This window comes from Varroa jacobsoni, unplaced genomic scaffold (assembly GCF_002532875.2).
Source record: "Varroa jacobsoni isolate VJ856 unplaced genomic scaffold, vjacob_1.0 scaffold_641, whole genome shotgun sequence".
Taxonomy (NCBI): Eukaryota; Metazoa; Arthropoda; class Arachnida; order Mesostigmata; family Varroidae; genus Varroa; species Varroa jacobsoni.
Window position 1 is genome coordinate 790319 of NW_019213543.1, and position 18915 is coordinate 809233.

Consider the following 18915-nt stretch of genomic DNA (forward strand, 5'->3'; position numbering starts at 1 on the left):
TCAACGCTCAGTAATTAGATTTTCGTTGCTAGACAGCCACAGCGCTTCGGAAATTCATCGAAGATTAGCGAAGATATTAGTCAAGGAGATTTTAAGCGAAAGCATAGTACGTTAATGGTGGCAGTGTTTCAATAATGAAGACTGAAATGCTGGGGACCTAACGTATAAGAACATATTCTGCGGCCAAGAAGCCACGGAAGCAGACTTGGAAGCCTAAGAGTTCCGTTGACCCAAATTGAAATTTCACATGTAATATGTCGCAGAATCAAAACCTAAATAATAAAGTTCCGAAAAGTGAGCAAAAAATTGGTCTTCCTTCATTTTAGGGTGAAATTTTTACCGTTAGCGGAAAAGGGACCAGGCGAGAAAACGTCACACCAAGGACAAATTAAGCTCGGTCGCAGTATCGAGTCGGCTTGGACGTTTACGATTGTGATATTATTTGCAGTAGACATCAGGGGTATCTGCTACTATGAGATACACGCTAAAAATGGAGGAAGAGTGCAGCTCGCTATTTCGCATTCTTTGAGTGACATATGGGTCGTTCGCCCAGCATCCGGAAGCACGCCGTTTGGCCACCTTATGACAACGCCAGACCTCATAGCCATGTTCAGTTACTTTCTTTTGTCTTTGTTCTAGACAACCTGCATATTCTCCCGATTGAAGTCCGTCCGTGAGCAAGCATATCTCACGATCGATTTACTTTGAGAAGCTACCGAAGGCTTGTAGAATAACATAGGAAAGCAAATGGTTGGCAAATAGCAGCCCAGAAGCGTTCAGGGCGCTGAGGTAAACGTGTAAAATAGAATCGTTTCGGCCCAACTAATGCAGGAGTTACTGTTTTTTTTTTTAATTTATTTATTACTTCTTGATTTTGCTTGTAACAACCTAATACAATGATTGTCTTGTTAAAGTGATCCAGGATTTTTAGCATAGATTTTACGGGAATTAATAGAAAGGGTAGAAGAATGTACGGGATTGTGTATACTATTGGGTAACCTATGATTTCCAACCCTACATTTTTTCAAAAACGCAGTACGCCTCAGCACACCCGATAGACCAACGCTGTCACCATAGTTTCGGAAATATCTGTACAGTTATCTGTGGTTCTACAGGCGGAAATATCTGTGTACACCAAAATTTAAGTTCTACAGGCACCATTTTCATCCAGCTATAAATTTAAAGACATTACTGCAAACGGTTACATTAAACATTATCTAATCCTAACAATTTTTCAAGGCATTAGTCATCGACTGTATGCAAAACATCATGCAACAAGCTGGGTGTCCTTGGCCACCCACTAAATGAATCTTTCAAGCCAATCAATATTTTCTATCGATTACCGAAAAGTAAAATAGGAAGTAAGAAATAGATAATAATAGTATGACAAATAGTATATTTTAAACAATTATCAAGAAATATCTAACTAAGTTAAAACACAAACATTTTTGACGCATTTTTATTCAGCCTCATTTGCTGAATTCGATATAAGTTTTAATTTGAATCTAAAATAAGGTTAATGTAAATAAATGTATTCATGCTAGACAATTTCTAATCGTTCGAATAACGCAAAGTATTTACTTGAAATTATTCGTGCACGCAATGAACGTATATTCGAAATTATTCGTGCACGCAATGAGCGTATATTGCCTTGTATTTGACGGGATAAATGTCCGCTGATGCGAATTTGTAAATTTTAGTAATTTAGGTAAATTTAGCATATTTAAGCTATTTACTGAATACATACAGAGAACAGCTCGAACAACGGCAGACAGTCACAGGCGCGTTCGGACCCGGATGTTTTTCGTGATCTTGGTTCGTGTCCAAATAATATTGTTTTATTTTATTAAATAATATATTATTAAGTAAAAAGTTCCGTAGTTTCACTATCGTAAATACTCGATAGTTTCCGTTCCCTATCGAGAAGATCGATCTTATTGCTTCTTATCGGCTTTGGCTTGAGGTTTGAAGACTTCCTTAGAAGCCTTCATTTATTTCTCCCTGGCATGTTTACGACATCCTGTCCCGATTCCCTATTCTTTTTGTGCATTGCTTTTCACAGAGTAGTAAGTCACAAAAAATTAGGAGGACAGCAAATAGAATTCCAATAACTAGGAAGGTCACAAGAAGCCAGAGCGGGAAAACTTAGCCAATGTTTTTAGCTGAAACTATATTCACCCATTGTTAGTGCGAAAGCTCTAATGTGTTTTGATATCAAATTAAATGTGAATTTAAGGTGACTAGTAGTTTTATTTATATGGTTAACTTTTAACCATATAGGATAAGTTAGGATAGAAAAATGAGAAGTAATTGAGCGAGTTCGAGCTTCTTTTTTTTCAGTTAATAGTTAACCATTGGAGTCTCCCTAAAGCAAAAAACAGCAACAGTAGGTGACCAGAAACCGAAAAGTCTATGGATCGCTTCCTTTCCTGCAGGACAGAGATCTATGATACTAGCCACGTTCATAATCTTGCATCCTGTCAAAATTGTTTTTGAGGCCTGATCAAAATCGTATATTCTTAGGATTCGATTATAAATTTGGCTAGAGAGAGAGAGAGAGAGAGAGAAGTTTTTCTCGCTGACTCGGACTTCACATTCAGAACAAATACAGAAACGAAAATCATAAAAACAACTTAAGAAAAACTGGCGCACCCTAATTTATTCCCAACATACACATCTGTGATAGTTCAGAGTGCCTCGAACCTATCAATCGAGCAAAAGGGTAGCTTAGTACTTCAACTGATAGAAGAGTATCTCTGAAAATATCGCATATTTCTAGACATTATTGATCTCATCACGGGTTTCGGTATATGAAACAAAACCGTTCAAACCTTCGCAACGTTTAAGTGTTTAACTGCTCGAATGAAATCATTTTCTATACTTTATAATAGAGAAACCTTAAATTCACCTTCTCTCATTGAAAAAATACAGACCTGTTTTGAACTTCGTAACAGCTGCTGGTGACACCAATATCTTGTTATGTGTATCATTATTGAAGGCGGTTAGTTCGATAATGTACTCGTAAGTGTATCGAGAGTGAAGCTTGTTGTAGTATTATTCAGCAAAATGGACTCCAACTTGGATCTGTTTACCGCGTTGAATACTTTTATCGCGTAACCTAGAACGGGTCCATTAGTTTTCTCAGGCGGCACCCACTCGACAAAAGCCCCGATCGATGTGATGTCCATAATCGCGAAGTTACGCGGCTCTGATGGAGCTACAGATAGATCCACTCCTAAGTAGTGTAAAACCCTATCAAGTCTACATAATTTTTTTCGTATAGATTTTGTCGACCCGTAGTTTTTTATACAATACTTTACCTCCAGCATCGGTGTATTTTTGAAATTTTCGGGGCCTACTGTAGTTGCTTACGTCTCTCATAATACAAGATCACAGCGATACGTTATAGATCGAGTACATTTCGAGTCCTGTCACATTCAGTGAGGTCTTTTGCGTGAGGTTGTCGTACTTCGCTTGCAACATTTCCACGTGATACCAGGGAATGTTCCATCCGGGATCGCGGGGGGCTTTCCAGGACAGCTCAATCCAAGTCGGCCAAATGAATTCCGGTCTTATGACGTCTGGCATGGGTGGATTTGAAATTGGATGATACCGTGAAATGTCTACTGTAGACCATACGGCGATCCATTCAGGAATTGATGGTGGGATTTAATATTGACATCTCGGTACAACCCAGATAGTTTTACCAGATAGTTAGCCCAGGGATAGGGAAATCAAAAACGACACGCAAACAAGATGCGGCAGACAAATTGCAGCCAGTAATTGTTTCCACTCGTACTTAAATACCTACGTCTTCCGTACGTCTGAACCATGACGTTTGCAAGCGCGCCAAGTACGCTGAAATCGGGCTTGTCGAGATCCATATTAAATCCTCTAACGGTCACAACGTAGCTAGAGCCATACGAATACAGTAGGAGAAGAAACAACGGGATTGATTAACTTGTTTGTCCAATAACTCGTCGAGGAAAATTACAGGATGCTAATCACAAGACGAAACTTCATTACTGCTATGTGTTTAGAAAAATATGGCCTAACCGATTTCACCTAACACTAGCGTATTTTATTCCTTTATAGCAAGTCAATTATAGTCAGATGTTATAATACATTTAGTCCTGGGCAGATTACTTAGAAAATTATGATTTATTGCTTATCTGTTAGTTGGATCGAAAAATGACAAACTGGGCAACTGGAGTTCGCCCTCTTCAGCTAAATAGAATCTGCATTTATATAGCGTATATAACACTATCCACAATTTTTTCTTAATTAGGTTTTCATCGGCGAACTTTGACATTGAATAACTTTTGAACTATGCGCCGCTGCCAAACAACTAATAGTTGGTTTAAAGCAACAGCCGGCCGAGCGAATTCACAGAAGATATGTGTTGAGAATGAAAAACATTTTTTAGTCTCTAAAACCAGTGCCAAGTTTTTCTTCCGGAGGTTCCATGAAGATTAATGAAGACTTCAGGCAAAAAGGCGTCAAGTAGAGATTCGTGACTGTTGCAAGCGTTTCAAGAGAAGAGACTGAAGCGTTGAAAACCAGCGAAAAGGTGACTAGATGCTAGGGCTCGAAGAACAAGAGCGCATTGCTGCAATCGTGAAAACTTTCCGCGAAAGAAAGTCTAAGGACTCTAAGGCCAAAATTACTACTCTACACGTAACGCGTCATAGAGTTGTAACCCAAATACTTGAAGTGCGAAAATTGAGTAAAATGGGTGTTCCGTAAAAGAAATTTCCGGCCGTTGTTGCAAATGCATGCGCTATATTCGACGTGCAATTAGCTGAACTTCAATCAAAACTTTAGAGCAATTCCTACCGCCCACTGAAGAACCATGTGAAAAAACCCTTTTTTTGTTGCAATAGATCTGAACGTAAGGTCTTACGATAGATTCCTCCTATTGCTATATTGATTGCTCCTATGAGGCAGCCGCTATCTTGAGTTTCCTAAAGTTGTTTATTGTTTACGAAACATTGGCACGCCAATTGAAAGTGCGCAGTCTTGTTACTTGAAAGCACCAGACCTCATCGATATATCTCCACTATTTCCCCTAGATTGAGCCAAGAAGTATCCAACGTAAACTTCAACCCGCTTCCTATTGATCTAACTCGTGTGACTACGTGACCCTCTATGCCTTAGAAGGCATAACTGATGGGCAAGTGTATTCCACTAATGATTTATTGCGAAAAAAAACTTGCGCCGAAAAAACTAATGACGCATAGGTATATGGCTGTCTAAAAATTACTAGAGTGCTGGGACAAGTCTAAAAGAAGAAGGATACATCTGACACAAAAAAGGTCTTTCTAGCCCAAGTAGTTCAAAAATTTTTTCATTTCTAAGTCCGTCCGATTGCTTTGTACCAGCCTAATAAATATTATATGCATGCACTCTGTTAAGAATGATGACATGTGCGACGCCATTAATTATTTAATAATTGTTATGTCGGTTTTGCATATTCTACCAAAAAATTATTTTTCTAAATTTAAAATTCGTACATATCAGCCTTGATGATGTAACGATTTTGTTCGAAAGATTTTATTTTCGAGAATATACTTACATTTGATGCACTTTGTTTATAGTGAATATAAATGAATTTTGGTATCCTGGTAGCGTGAAGTTGTCGTTCATATTATTAAAAATTTGCACTTCAAAGCCGTCCAGTGGGCCATAGAGATATTTAGGCCGCTTCCACAAAATGTGGAGGTCAGTCATTTTTCCGGCAGCTTTTCCTTGCAGATGTGTTACCTTTGAGAGCCCTATTCAGGCAATACAACAGAAACTTCGGTTGACAAACAAAACTCCCGTGAGTCTTATGCGCTAGAAGCTAAATGGGTGGCACTGTCCCGTACGCCTAAGTGCAGCCCTCAGTATAATATTCTCCGGATAATTCCTGCATCAGTGCTCATAACTTAAAAACCCTTAATAGAACATGGTAATATAATACTAATAGCGTGTTTTATGAGAATATTGCCCGGGTATGAATTGAGGATAATGTGGCCACCTATTGCCTATCTTGAGAGAGGCAAATCGTCCACTCATCAAAATGGTGACAATTCATTAACCTCGTTGTAAGTTAGTAGTAATACAAATACGCATTTCTTGTATTTTTGTCAAACTCTTCTCGATGACTTACAAATAGAGCGATGTGTTCATCATTATAGATTTTATATGATTGAATATATATATATATATACATGTCTGTGCCGCTTTGCGAATTTCCCGGATGGAAGAACGAGCGTGCGCTGGGTTTTATCGCGTAGAACATACATTGATTGGGGTTCAAATCAACAGGTGGTTTCTAAGTAGGCGCTTTAAGGACGGAGCCGACCTAACGCGATCCTCATCATTAAAGGCCAGTGACGGCGGTAATAATGGATGAGAACGTGCAGAGAATGGGGCGATTGGGACAAGCTATGCTTACCAGCCGGATCACCATAAGACAAACACCAGAAGCTTATGCTGGGCCGCTTTTACTAATCGCTTAGATGTTGGAAGGTTTACGGAAGAATAAAGGTCGAAAAAAAAGTCCGTGGCTTTCTCGACGATCGATTATTTGAAAAGTATTTTAAAGATTAGAAAATTGTGCAAGGGTTATAAGCTGGCGGAGATTACTCACAAGGGGTCAGACAACTAATTTTTGAGCAGAGTAATATATATATATATATATGTAATACAAACCTGCAACATTCGTCAGGAAGGTCGTTCTTAATGTATTCGAGCACATTCGTTGTTTGAAGTAAGTACGAAAGTAAAGCGATTCGTTTATCCGCGGCACATTTGATTTATTTATCCTTTCCTTTTTGGCGGTCCACGCCTCAAAGAAGGCCGGTTTATACATCAAGCTAGGCGTATGGATCTCGATATATAGCGATTTGCTAGTGCGTTTTATGAGACGTGCTACCTCGGAATGAGGTAAACACTCTACAAGAAATTGTCAGCTTCTTATTATGAAAGCTGATGTGAAACAACATTTTTTTTTATACAAGATTATATTTATCTAGTGCATAGATTGAATATAGATAGATATAGATTGGAAATCTATGGAAATAAACGTGTCAGAAGCTAGAAGAGCTGTAAGTAAAATTTCTGCATATCCAGTCGAGGTATTGCACTTCTTAAATATTTAGATTTTACATTTGAGCGTAAACGGTATTCAAATCCCTAGTCATCAAACGTTTCCAGATCGCTTGCCATTGTGTCACCGGCATTATTGTCGTTTGCCAGCTATCGGCGCTAAAGCTCACAACGAGCGCTAACGAATACTGGACAAATTTTCTTTTAAACAAAATTCTATAAATAGTGGGAGGATTACCAATTAATTTTTCCACCAGTATCGGCTCAACTGGACCAGACAAGTTTGTTTATAGCTCGCGTATGGCATATGCCTTTGCCGCGATTTAATGACGCTAGCTTAAGCTTTCTAGCTTTCTCAAATGGCGAAGAGACAAAGATACACCAGAGCGGTATATGGAGCCAAAAGAGCAGCGTTTTTTTCTACCTATTGAGGATCTATGTATGGCCCCACGCAAATAGGTACGTCAGTGTGTCCTAAACGTTTATGTTTCGTTTCGATAAAACTATTCTTGAGACAGCGGGGCCGTTCTATCAAACAACACCTACGCCCGGTTTCGAGCATTTCGCGTTAACAGCAAATATCTGCCGGAGATCGTTTAGGGCTTCGTTTAGGCAACATAAGGAGAAGTATATATATAGGAGTTTCATATGTGGTAGGGTATATATATAATACGGTGCATCTATTAGGCCGCAACGGTATCATCGTTCAAGATAGAACGCTATACGCTGGTATACTGCAATCGACAGTCACTGTAAGTGCACCGCATGTTCACTAGTGAGTGATATTAACATGATAAAACGATTCTACTGGCCGATGCATAAGAGAACATTGTCACACATTCATGTAATACATAAATTCAATGAATCTAGAAATTTCCAGTAGACCTATAGTGATAAGTAGCAGACGTTGTCAAATATCATTAATAACAAATAGGTCATGAGAAAATTCATAGAACTTAGATGTAAACAAACATTAAATCTAGCCAATAAAATAGGACTCCCTAAGCAATAGTTTCCATGAAGTTAACATCAATTAATAATATTTGATTCTCGCTGTAGCCTTGCACTATGTAATAGCTGATTGGCCCATTGGCCGTGCTTTTATCAGGGGAATTCCAACGTACATTCACTATGCCAGTGCATCCCGCCGACATGCGTACAGTTCCTGCACGGCGCCAGGAACTCCAACGTCTGTTTTAAAATCGAAGGCTTGCGAAACCCCGTCGAAATCCTGATTTTCAAATGTTACTTTCATATAGATATAACGCTAAGTTGATGTGACTTTTAGCATCGATGATGTGACAAATGATCTCGTGTGGTACGTTTTTGGGACGTTTCCACACGAGCGTTGCTCTACTAGAAGTAGCATTAGTGCTAATCCTCCATACAGGACCCGGCTCTGGAAGGAAAAAATCTCTGTAGTAGCAGGAAGAAATCTTCGCCACTTGATCTAATCGATGCCTTTGGCGTGATAGTAACCGACTTAGAGGCTCGCTGAATGTCTGATATATTTCAAATTATACTTAACGAACAATCTGTTCGTGATGGCGAGATCGGCCAACTTGAATGTGACATGAGATGAATCTTCGCGGCAATTTCGTTTACTGTATAATATACTACCGGTTCGTGTACAAACGGTGTCTTCGCAAAAATAGAGTATTGCCTAATAGCTCACTGTCCTCGTTACGAGCCTTACTTTTATACATTCAAGTTGTCGTGGCGGCCTAACCTTCAATGATTGTAATAATGATAGTGATAACCGAATTGCTTCCGGAATCCTGCTGACTCCATAGCACTGCTAGCGTTCACTTGTTATTACGTATCGAAAGTTCATTTACCTATTGCAAGGATGTTAACCCTTGTCGATACATTTCTGAACACGGCCTTATCTCGCTGAAATGACCGGAATAATAACCGGAAATATTTCACAAACACGTCAGTGTGGCTTTGTGCTATTGACGGTCCATTATACTTAGTTCGAAGGGCTGAACTGCGTGACTGACGAGCAGACGACCTCCTCTGTAGCTTATTGCTGGCGTTTTCGCGATCTGAATGTCTCTCCCATATAGAATACACGATATATCCATTTGGTCGCCGCGTGGAGCTGAGAAGTTTCCACTCCACCGTGAATTTTACCCAGTTTATAAACCTGACCAGGCCAAAAATATTAACGTTTGACATATAAGGGTAATCTGTAGAAAAAAAATCTGTAAAAAAATAAAATTCCGATATTATTAGCCGTCAAGATTTTTGAACCTCCATTTCAGTGGATGAAAACACCTTAAAACGGGCAATGTAAATCAAATATAATAATAATAAAATCAGAGCAATGGTAGCAGGGTCCAAATTGCTGAAGCTATGTTACCTCATAATTTTTCATACGCTAACTAACACGCTAGATTATTTAATCTAGTGTTTTAGTTATCCTTACTTACATGTACTATGTGTACAACCTTCCATGTCTCTACAACAGATCTATAAGAACTTGGCCATGATCGCCAGCCCTTACCTTCAACGACTGCGGTAAAAGAGCCGTTCAGCGGCGGTCCATACGTTCGTTCGCCAAGTTCAGCCTTTAATTTTGCAACGACACTAACCGAATATGTTCTATTGGGAATAAGGTTAGCAACATTATAACGTATCGTACGCAACCCCTTAATCGTACTGTAATTATAGGTTAGCTCATAAACAAGGCTGGCATTCGCTAGAGGATCCGGGTGATCCTAACCAGTCATACCATCCGTTGGTGAGAACGCGGCAAATTGTAAGTTGCTCGGACTAAGCCCTGAAAATTAAGATGTATCACCAGCTTTGTGCAGAATAACTGGATTAGATAGTAGGTCAGCCCAGAATAACCCCGCAGGTTGTCAGCGATAAACTAGTTACCTTCTTGAATTCGAACTTGGGCTATTTCTAGAAGGCTATTTGACACTACACTTTGCAATTTAATAGTAGGTTAGGCCTTCACGGAAGCACTTCATTTTTTTCTTAAGCCCTTTTTTTTTTTTGTTTTTTTGAAAGAAAAAACAGTACTAGCCAAATTTTGAGAAGAAGAAACCGATAAGCTGCTAACCTACATATAGTTGCTACATGAATCCGGACCTAGGCAATTGTTAACTACATTTTGTATCAAATGTTGAAAACTCACTTCGCTTCTCTTGTGTTGCAACGGATTTAGTGGCGTATTTACGCACAAGCCTGTTAATTGGAAGATAAGTTTATCTGAACTATGATGTTGTACCTTCGAGGATATTGAGGCCTCATGTCAAGACGTATGCTTGGTCGGCTCAGACGTACAGTTTATCCTCGTGTAACATGCAAACACGGTGAAGTTATCTAGTAGTTCTTGGTTCCTGCTCGGTCTGCCAGGAAATCAAATATGTAACGAAATTTTTTGCTTTCGATGACAAGACGCTGTACTCTATGAGTCACATATTTAGATTATGAACAAATTTAGTATAAAATGTCCAAAATATATGCACGAAATCTCAATTGCACAATCAACGATAAGAATGCCATTCTCGAGTTGCCGCTCTGATTTACTAAAATAGACGATTTTCTTAACTTTACGGGAAGCGCTGATCGTTTCTTATTTACTATTAAATTCGACACCAGACACGAAAACTCAGCTGACATTAGCGAAATTGACGGATTGACAACGATCCGTTCTCGACATTGATTGACTGTAAATAACCAAATGCCAATAAATATTGCTACGAAAAATAGATCAGGAAGAACTATCGCTTACTGCAAGGGTATCATGTCTTCAAATGAAAACCTGCTACTATTTGTATTATGCCTATGCGGCCCTGTCCCTCTTCGCCTAATCTTTCATGTTTATATATTGTTGTTTGAAAGCACGTCGAATGTGCTTAGGCCACCGACCTACCGTTACCTTTTGAAAGCGTGATGGACGTGCTGTGAAGTGCTGGTCCATATAGTTTTTTGCCATTTTTCAACGTTACGAATGGAGTACTAACAACCGAATACTTTTTATTTCTCTTCTTCAAATTGAATGCCGTAAACGTTGTTGCCGTCTAGCCTTTAATCAGTCTACCAGCGAATTTTATATAATAAGAAACGTCAGCATTGTCCTACGAATATGAAGGATCCCAACGGAGTAGCACATTCGTTAATGTCAACGGAGTAAATTGCAAGTTTTTTGGAGCTTCTGGCGCTTTAGTGTCTGAAACGATACAACCAGTACTATGCATCAATTTGGTGAAAAGCTACTGCTGAACGTTACCAACTTTTTAGTACCATTTCAGTGACAATTTATCATAGATAACTTAGATTATTCATCGTGTGTGCTGATCTTAAGTGGACCTGAAACAACTTGAGAGAATCTAAGCATTATGATCTTCAGCAGACTAATGCTCGGCCGGTTGCCGGTAGGCATTACGGTGCCTCAAGCTTAGCCTCGGTCCAATTCAGGAATAAGAAGATCCTTTTGGTCATTGAAAACAGGTGCTCATAACGACGGCACTCTCCGTCATCTCATTGTGCTGCTTGAGGGTGATTTCGTAATTTAATTGAGACAAATAGAGAGAGGTCGTACATAAACTATTTCCAAATAAAACAAGCGGAAACGATAAAGCTGTTGATGGACCACTGCAGAGGCAGTGCTCCAGGATGACACCTGTATGCAGGAAGTGGGATTTTGTCAACATGATGAATGTGTTCACCATGTTGGATTTTATTTGTTTGCAGATGTTAAACAGAAATTGCAAGCCAGTTTCACAGGATTAAGCACAGACAAGTAATACAGCAAAAAGCACTTGCTTGGACAATTACCTCATTATATACTTCAGTGACAAGCTTGTAGGCACTCAACCGCATAAATTTGTCTTACAGAATTAATTGGGACCGGAAAAATTTACTTATATATAAAGGGGACTTGTACATAACAGTAAATAAAACGGTGTTATACTTGGCGCTTCTAATCTGAGGCGCCATATTTTATCGTAAATATATAGCAAACGAATCTTATCTCGAAATATTTCATAACATTACTGTCTCTTCTCTACGGAAGTAAGCCTAGATAAGCGCACTGATTTTCGTGATTGTGATCAAACCATTCTTGATTGCAAACCAACTCATTGCTACAGATATCACCGACTGAAACAAAATATGAGAGAAATTTTAAGATGCCAGATGCACACTGTGCCGCCTACCTGAAGTCGCATCTGTGGTGAACGATATTAAGACTCTTCTTGACGCATCTGGTTCAGAGGAAGATGGTAGTTTGATTGAATTCTGATATCGTACGTTCGAGAAGGCTGGAGCATAATGTTTGATTTTTCTGTGTTTTAGTAATGACACAGCTAGTTTTCAGGCATATGAGCACGGTGAAATTGTCGACGTCCTTCGGTCCTCGTTCAGCTCTCCACGCGATCCTGTACGAGGCGTAGTTACTCTAGGCTGGATGGCTTCGCCGACTCGAATAGGTGTGCGCGAGACGGATATTCGTTGCTGGAGCATAATCTATGGATTGGGGTATAATCGATATAAGTAGGAATTGCATCAGTTGATTTTTACTTAGAACGTATGTACATCTAGTTGTAATAAAACGTCTATTATTTCAAGTCTTCTAATGACTTGTTTACCTTCCACGAGCGTGGTAAACGAATTGTTCAGTGGTGGCCCATACAGTTTAGTGCCATTTCTCAGCACCACGCCAGCACGAATACTCATTGGATACGTGGTATTCTTCGTGAGGTTGTTTACCATCAGACGTAACCCAGGTATGTCTTCAATGACTTCTGTCTCGCCATACTGGACATTATAAGTGAGATGGCCCTCCACATTCGGTTCCGGAGGAAGCCAGCCAAGTAACGTATGCCTTGGCGACAGCTGAGCAAACTCGAAGTTTCTGGCCAGACCTAAATGCTTAACAAGTGCAAATACGTAGAAATATAATTCGTTGTACGTATATCAAACGTCTCAAAAATTCTTCCAGCCAATTATTTTCAAATCAACGAACAGCTGAAGGTTGAGCCAGAAATATGACATAACTACGTTATTCTATAAAAACGATTACGTACTTCCGTTTTAATTATTTAGATTGAAAAGTGGCGCGTACTGACCTGGAGACTTGTCTAGGTCACGAGTCGGAATCTTGTTAAAGGGCCTAACGTTTCTAGCAAGGTATTGAGTCCGGTACAGCACTGAGTCCGATAATATCGTTAGAACCCCCTAGTGACGGCTTGATGACTGCACCGGTATTTTCGATACCGAACCTCCTGATTTCGACAGGAAAATATGAAAGGACGTTCTAATAGTCTAATTGTCATTCAACTCGTCTAAATTGAATTCCAGTTGAGCAGAATTAAAACAAAAAAAAAAAGGTACAATATACGTTACGGCTCGTTTGCCAAGCGGCAAAGAGATTGTCAACTACTGTGCTCTTTCGCTTCTATGCTTCTTCCACTGTTTGTTTGAATGTTTGCGTCCTTTGGCTCCATTAATTTAAATATATCACATTCTACGTCTTTTCGCATGGACGTCTTCTGCATCTTTAGGATTTTATGTCCTGCGTCGGTGAAGTCTATAACAAACCAGAAAGGGCGCATCGTTTATAAGGTTACAGGTACAAGGTAGTGTACAGATTAGAATCTTTAAGGGCAAACGTTCACATTATCCGGTTATCTTTGCATGTGGCAGCGCTGTACGGTGAGTACGCTAAGATCCTTCACAATAGGCTTAATTTGCATAACTTCTCCCCAAAGGCAACATTTGAAACTGGGATTTCAACGTCTTAAATGCAATATGGCGCATTTTGACCGTTTGAAGTAGCTTAAGAGATCACTCCCAAGAACTTGCTGTTCGCTGTTTGTGTTCAAGCTTACATCGTTAACGTGAACTGTAGTATATATATTCCTGGATATAACATGTTTATATCTGTATGCTGAGGTTGTTCCCTGTGAGCGGCCTGACGTGGTCTGGGAACAACAGGTGAGACTGTGCAAAAAAGTGTCTTTTTTTTTCCAGGAATTCTGTTTCTTTCTTTCTTCTTTTTTTGGAATTCTTTTTGCGCCATTTTCTGGCTAGGCTTTGAGAAGTTTGCTGTCATGAATGATCGCTTCAATGGCGGATTCAAAATCAACACTTAAATGATCAAATGATTTTCCATTGCTCACTATGACAGCCGAGTCACTTTGGATCTCTGACAGTTGCATAACGACGGAACGTTTTGGTCGGTTCGTGAACTGCTGTAAAAAAAGTTTACGCCATGGCTATCTGTACTGTTGTAGACAGCACAAGATACGGTGCTTGTCAGGAGGTTACATTGTACCGAAATGGGAGGAAAACGGACGATGTTTGTCAGAGAGGTCACTTTTGTCATTCACCGCGCCGACAATGATGGTCCGAAAGAGTTTAGAAATTGTGCCGTTTCAAAACACGGGAACTTCACGTTTCCTTACAACAGCAATCGAAAAAGCAGAAATGCTTTTGTGCGCTTATTCTTCATTGACACTCAACGCTGACTGGCGACATGTCAACGTCGTTAACCCTATGCGTTTAGTTTCGAACTTGAATTAAACATCGAGATGGCCTTGCGCACAACTAACTCCTTCAGGCAATGGATAGACGCATTGCGAAGACGGTCTTCGCTGTCCTATCTGATGATTAAGACTGCTTAGATTTTAGACGCTGTTGAACATGGTTCTAGTTCTTACCGATGCAACTCATTACCAATAAGTAATCCCCATCTTACCCAGCGTCTCCTACAGCTTGCTTTGAAAACTAGCTTCCGGTTATGACTTCTGTTCTAAGCTGATGACTAGTACGTTTCAGTAGTAAACGAGTGTCAATCCTGTATCTTTGTTGGAACGAAGAGCTCTTGCAGAAATCTCACGTGCTAAACAAAACGTTCGTCCGGTTGTACTTGCCGTGGCAATTGAAGAAAAAGCGATTTCGGTCAACGTTTAGTAGGCTATAAACAGGCTATAAATCTTGCCGTATCGTGATCACCTCTCTTGATTTAGGAACGGTAAACTTCGATGTTGTGGCTCGACAGGAAATCGTATGTGTTTAATATATGGTCATCTGCGATATGAGTGTGATAGACAATCACGTTAATCGTTCTTACCGCAAACGATGACAAGAGTCATCATTTGCGGTAAGAAATTGCTTTAGCCCTGTTTTGTTACGGAAGTTCAACGTTGTTTGGACTACTGTAGCATGGACTATTGTAGCATGGCTGGGTTTTCTAAAGCCCAGCTTCAGTCGTTTCAGTTGCCTTGACTTAGTCGACCTAAACATCCCTTACAATTGTATTAGCATTTCAGGTTTTATCGTCGAACGGTCGGTATCACCTTCAGGTATCTCGACCTAGAAAGAGCTATAGGGCGTACAACGCGTTTCGAGCTTCTTTTTTATCACAAGAAGGTATTAACTAAATGGAAGGAGGTTCCTATGCAGGTACATACAAAGTTTAATATCTTGTTCAGGCCATGTATATATATATATACTGGCATTGATAAGCAAAGAATGAAACAACGCACAGCTTAAGAACAATAACAAATGCGTAACAGGACTGGTTTTGTTTACCAGCTAAGTTCAGGTCTAACTAAGACTAAGAAATGGGTCAATAACCGGGCCTCAAACCTAGACCAGGTACGTTTTCATGACACAGGTAAATACGGTATAACGCCGCTATCACCTGAAGATAACTTGCTTGTTAAGGCATTAATGTTGGTATGATTAATATTAAGCTAATGATAAACTAAACGATTTATTATATATGTATACTGCGTCTTTATATGCAGCGAACGCTTCTTCTTCCGTGCTTCCGTTAATGGAAAGCGGTTTTTTTTAAAAAATAGAGTCAACAAAACCTTAAATTGACGTACGTTGTCTCAGAGTCCTTAGGGTCTTCATCATGGAGGCGCATCATATAGTAATAAAGCGCTTTATGGATTTCAAATGCAGAAGGTTCAGGCTGTTCCCAAAATAAACGCATGTCTTTAGAACCAAGTCTTCCCAACGTTTTCAGATTTTGAGCAGAACCAGCAGTTTCGTTCTCGGTGATGAACTCGAGCAGCGTTTGGTTTCCATAGAATTTCTGATTATTGTACGTTACTTCAGGTACAACGCTAATTCTGCATGTTACGCCAATGGTAAGGTCTTCCAGGAGGACACTTTCATTACGCGATGTTGTTTCAACTTTATCTTCATCGCGATCTTTGAGGGTGGCGGATACGTTCGTGGGAAGATTCCGAAAGGGATCAAGGCTCCTGGAAGTCCTATTTGCTCTCACGTTTCGAATAGGAGCAAACTCTATAAAACGAAGAAGACAAGATGTATATTTTACAATTCATGTGAGGATCGTGTTTCGATCCAGCAATCATGTTTGATCAATATCCGCCTTTCGGTAAAAAACACTGTTTCAAATGGTACTATAAAAGTTTATGGTTTGTCACGCGTTTAGAGTCACAAATTTGTATAATGAAAACATTGATCGTGTGACTGTCAATCTTGTAATCGCTAACACTTATGAACCTCCATTTTTTTGCCAACTTGATGACAAAAAGGTTGTACCTCGGCACTTTTAGACATTAGTCTATGCTTTACCAATGCAAGATGCCGTACAGATCGGTACTAATAGAGTTAAAAGACCAATTCATATTGCTCGAAAAATAGCCACGGTTTAATACAAGGTTGCCGTGGTAATCTTATCATTTTTTTTTTTGCAGTACCCGTAATATGCCCGCCGCCCGCGTTGTAAATAGCCTCAAAGAAAAATTCAATAAATGCGTGCAGCTGCTAGTTGACGATAGAACAGACTTTACCCACGGTCCAGCTAACACCTATACTGTCGCTAAACTAGGCCAACAAAACGACTATCAGCCTGTGGTACAAGGACAATGTTTAATTGCTTAAACAATGTCTTTTGGATCGATAATCAAATAAATTAATTACTCTGTAATAAACAGCATACAGATATATTTCAACTGGTGCACCTATTCAACAAATAAACGTGAAAAGCATATGTCACAATATATTTTTTTGGCACGCTAGCGACGCATCACTAATATATCTATGTTGCATTAATACTCTTAAAAGTTACTATCGGTAATCCACACCCTACAATCACATCGTCAGGGAATAGCTCGTAATTTGTTACTCTGTTTATACAAAGGTACCTACGAGGTAATAGAAAAACATTTATAATAAAAAAAAAGCCAAAGACATTCAATACTTGGATTTTCACCTAAATTCTGGATCCCATATGCTTGGCCGCCGCCTGTACATTGATTCTATATTATTTTGAACGGATGTACGAAAAAGTCACCTACTGATTCCAGGTGCTTCGAAAAATTTCGAAGAATTCTCCTGCACGGCAATGTTGTACCGCTGGAAATATTGAAGGGGTACACGGACGTGTCTTTCCGGTGTATGAACATCCGTACAATTTTCCGATGGGCATATGAGCACAGTGAAGTAATCCGTCTGCGTCCCGTTCTGATTAGTTTGCCAGTTAATGTTGTACATAAGGCTCTCGGTCGTATTGCTGACGAGGGTCAATTCTGCGGACGTAGCCAAGAAACTTCATGTATGCTGATAACATTTAACGCAACTCCCTTTCGCAATTTCTTCCGCAGATTATGGGTTCGCTTTTGGATCTCTTTATGCTGGGGAAAAGCCCTTTGACAGTTGAACAATCTTCACTGAACATATATGCTGCTTTTGTTATGTTGATTCGCGAACTACTTTAACAGACATAGGATAAACATTGCTCAACTGGTAAATAACTCTGAATCTGTGAAGAGGTTTCGACAAATATCAGACGCTACAAATCTAAAGCTACCGGTAACGGTATAGGTTTACAAGAAGTATCGAACGCTAGGCAATATACTCTGCCAATCAGCATGTAAAACAGCTTGATGAAAAGCTTGAAAAAGTTCGAATAAAACGATGCCATCATTTATCTGTTGAGTTCACTGTTGTATCTGTGATATTCGAATAACCAGTACGGTTAGTAGCACTTACTGATTTAAAGTAAACTGCTAGCTCCATGTAAATATGCAGAAATGATAATTTACTCGAATTGGTGTATTGCACGATCATTGTAATTATCAAGTATTACACTATAACATATCTTACTGTTTCTAATCTTTACAACAACAATGCTATATATGCACGCTTCTTCGATGTAATGAGAAGATTTATGTCTCCCATCTGCCAGCACGAAGACCGGCAGGATGTTTAACACATAAGTGCATATCAGGTCTGCTGGTGGCTGTATTACTAGCCTGAAGTAAACATCGTGAGACAAAGTAGTAGATACTAACCAACCGCGTGAGATACAATCGGAAAGCGAATCGCATTTTCGGTAGGAGACCTGCTCTAAATATTGAAAGTGATAGGGCTCAATGAGATTATATAGTTGGTTCTCTCTAGAGGTGATCTGATATGTAGAGTAAAGTGTATTCTCCTGAAATAACCCCAGAACACATGAATTAATGCAAACATAGAGGTAAATAGTAGAAGGTATAGAACTAATGGCCCCAGCGTTGCGTCCGCTACTATGGCAGGCACTGCTCCAAACGGCTGACACTTCACGTGTCTCTAGGTAAACACAAGGTAAACACGTTCCTGACGCGCTATCAATAAAAACATGCCCCTTTAATTTTCCATTCTAATTTGATTGAAATAAACATAGTACTATTATGACGACCGCCCTATTTCATACGTACGCTTCAATTATCGGTACGCCAATTCCGTGGTAGACGCGCAGAGGGTAATACTCTATTGGTACGTTTACCTTGTTTGTACCTAGGTTCTGAGCCACTTGCAAACCTTGTACTGGGTTCAGAC

At 39.6% G+C, this 18915-nt stretch overlaps 1 long non-coding RNA gene across 4 annotated transcripts; it reads right to left on the reverse strand.

The window, feature by feature from the left end:
* Window positions 1-7972: 7972 nt before the first annotated feature.
* Window positions 7973-13302, reverse strand: LOC111262238 (uncharacterized). 4 transcript variants are annotated; one of them, XR_015311852.1, is made up of 7 exons: window positions 13179-13302; window positions 12267-12576; window positions 10988-11278; window positions 10334-10454; window positions 9602-9877; window positions 8931-9241; window positions 7973-8491 (listed from the first exon to the last, which is right to left on the reverse strand). It is a non-coding gene; the product is annotated as an uncharacterized LOC111262238 (long non-coding RNA). The 4 variants fall into 4 exon arrangements; XR_015311851.1 differs by lacking the exon at window positions 13179-13302 and having other exon boundaries at window positions 12267-12670; XR_015311849.1 differs by lacking the exons at window positions 7973-8491; window positions 8931-9241; window positions 9602-9877; window positions 10334-10454 and adding an exon at window positions 12699-12974 and having other exon boundaries at window positions 11157-11278.
* Window positions 13303-18915: the final 5613 nt, after the last annotated feature.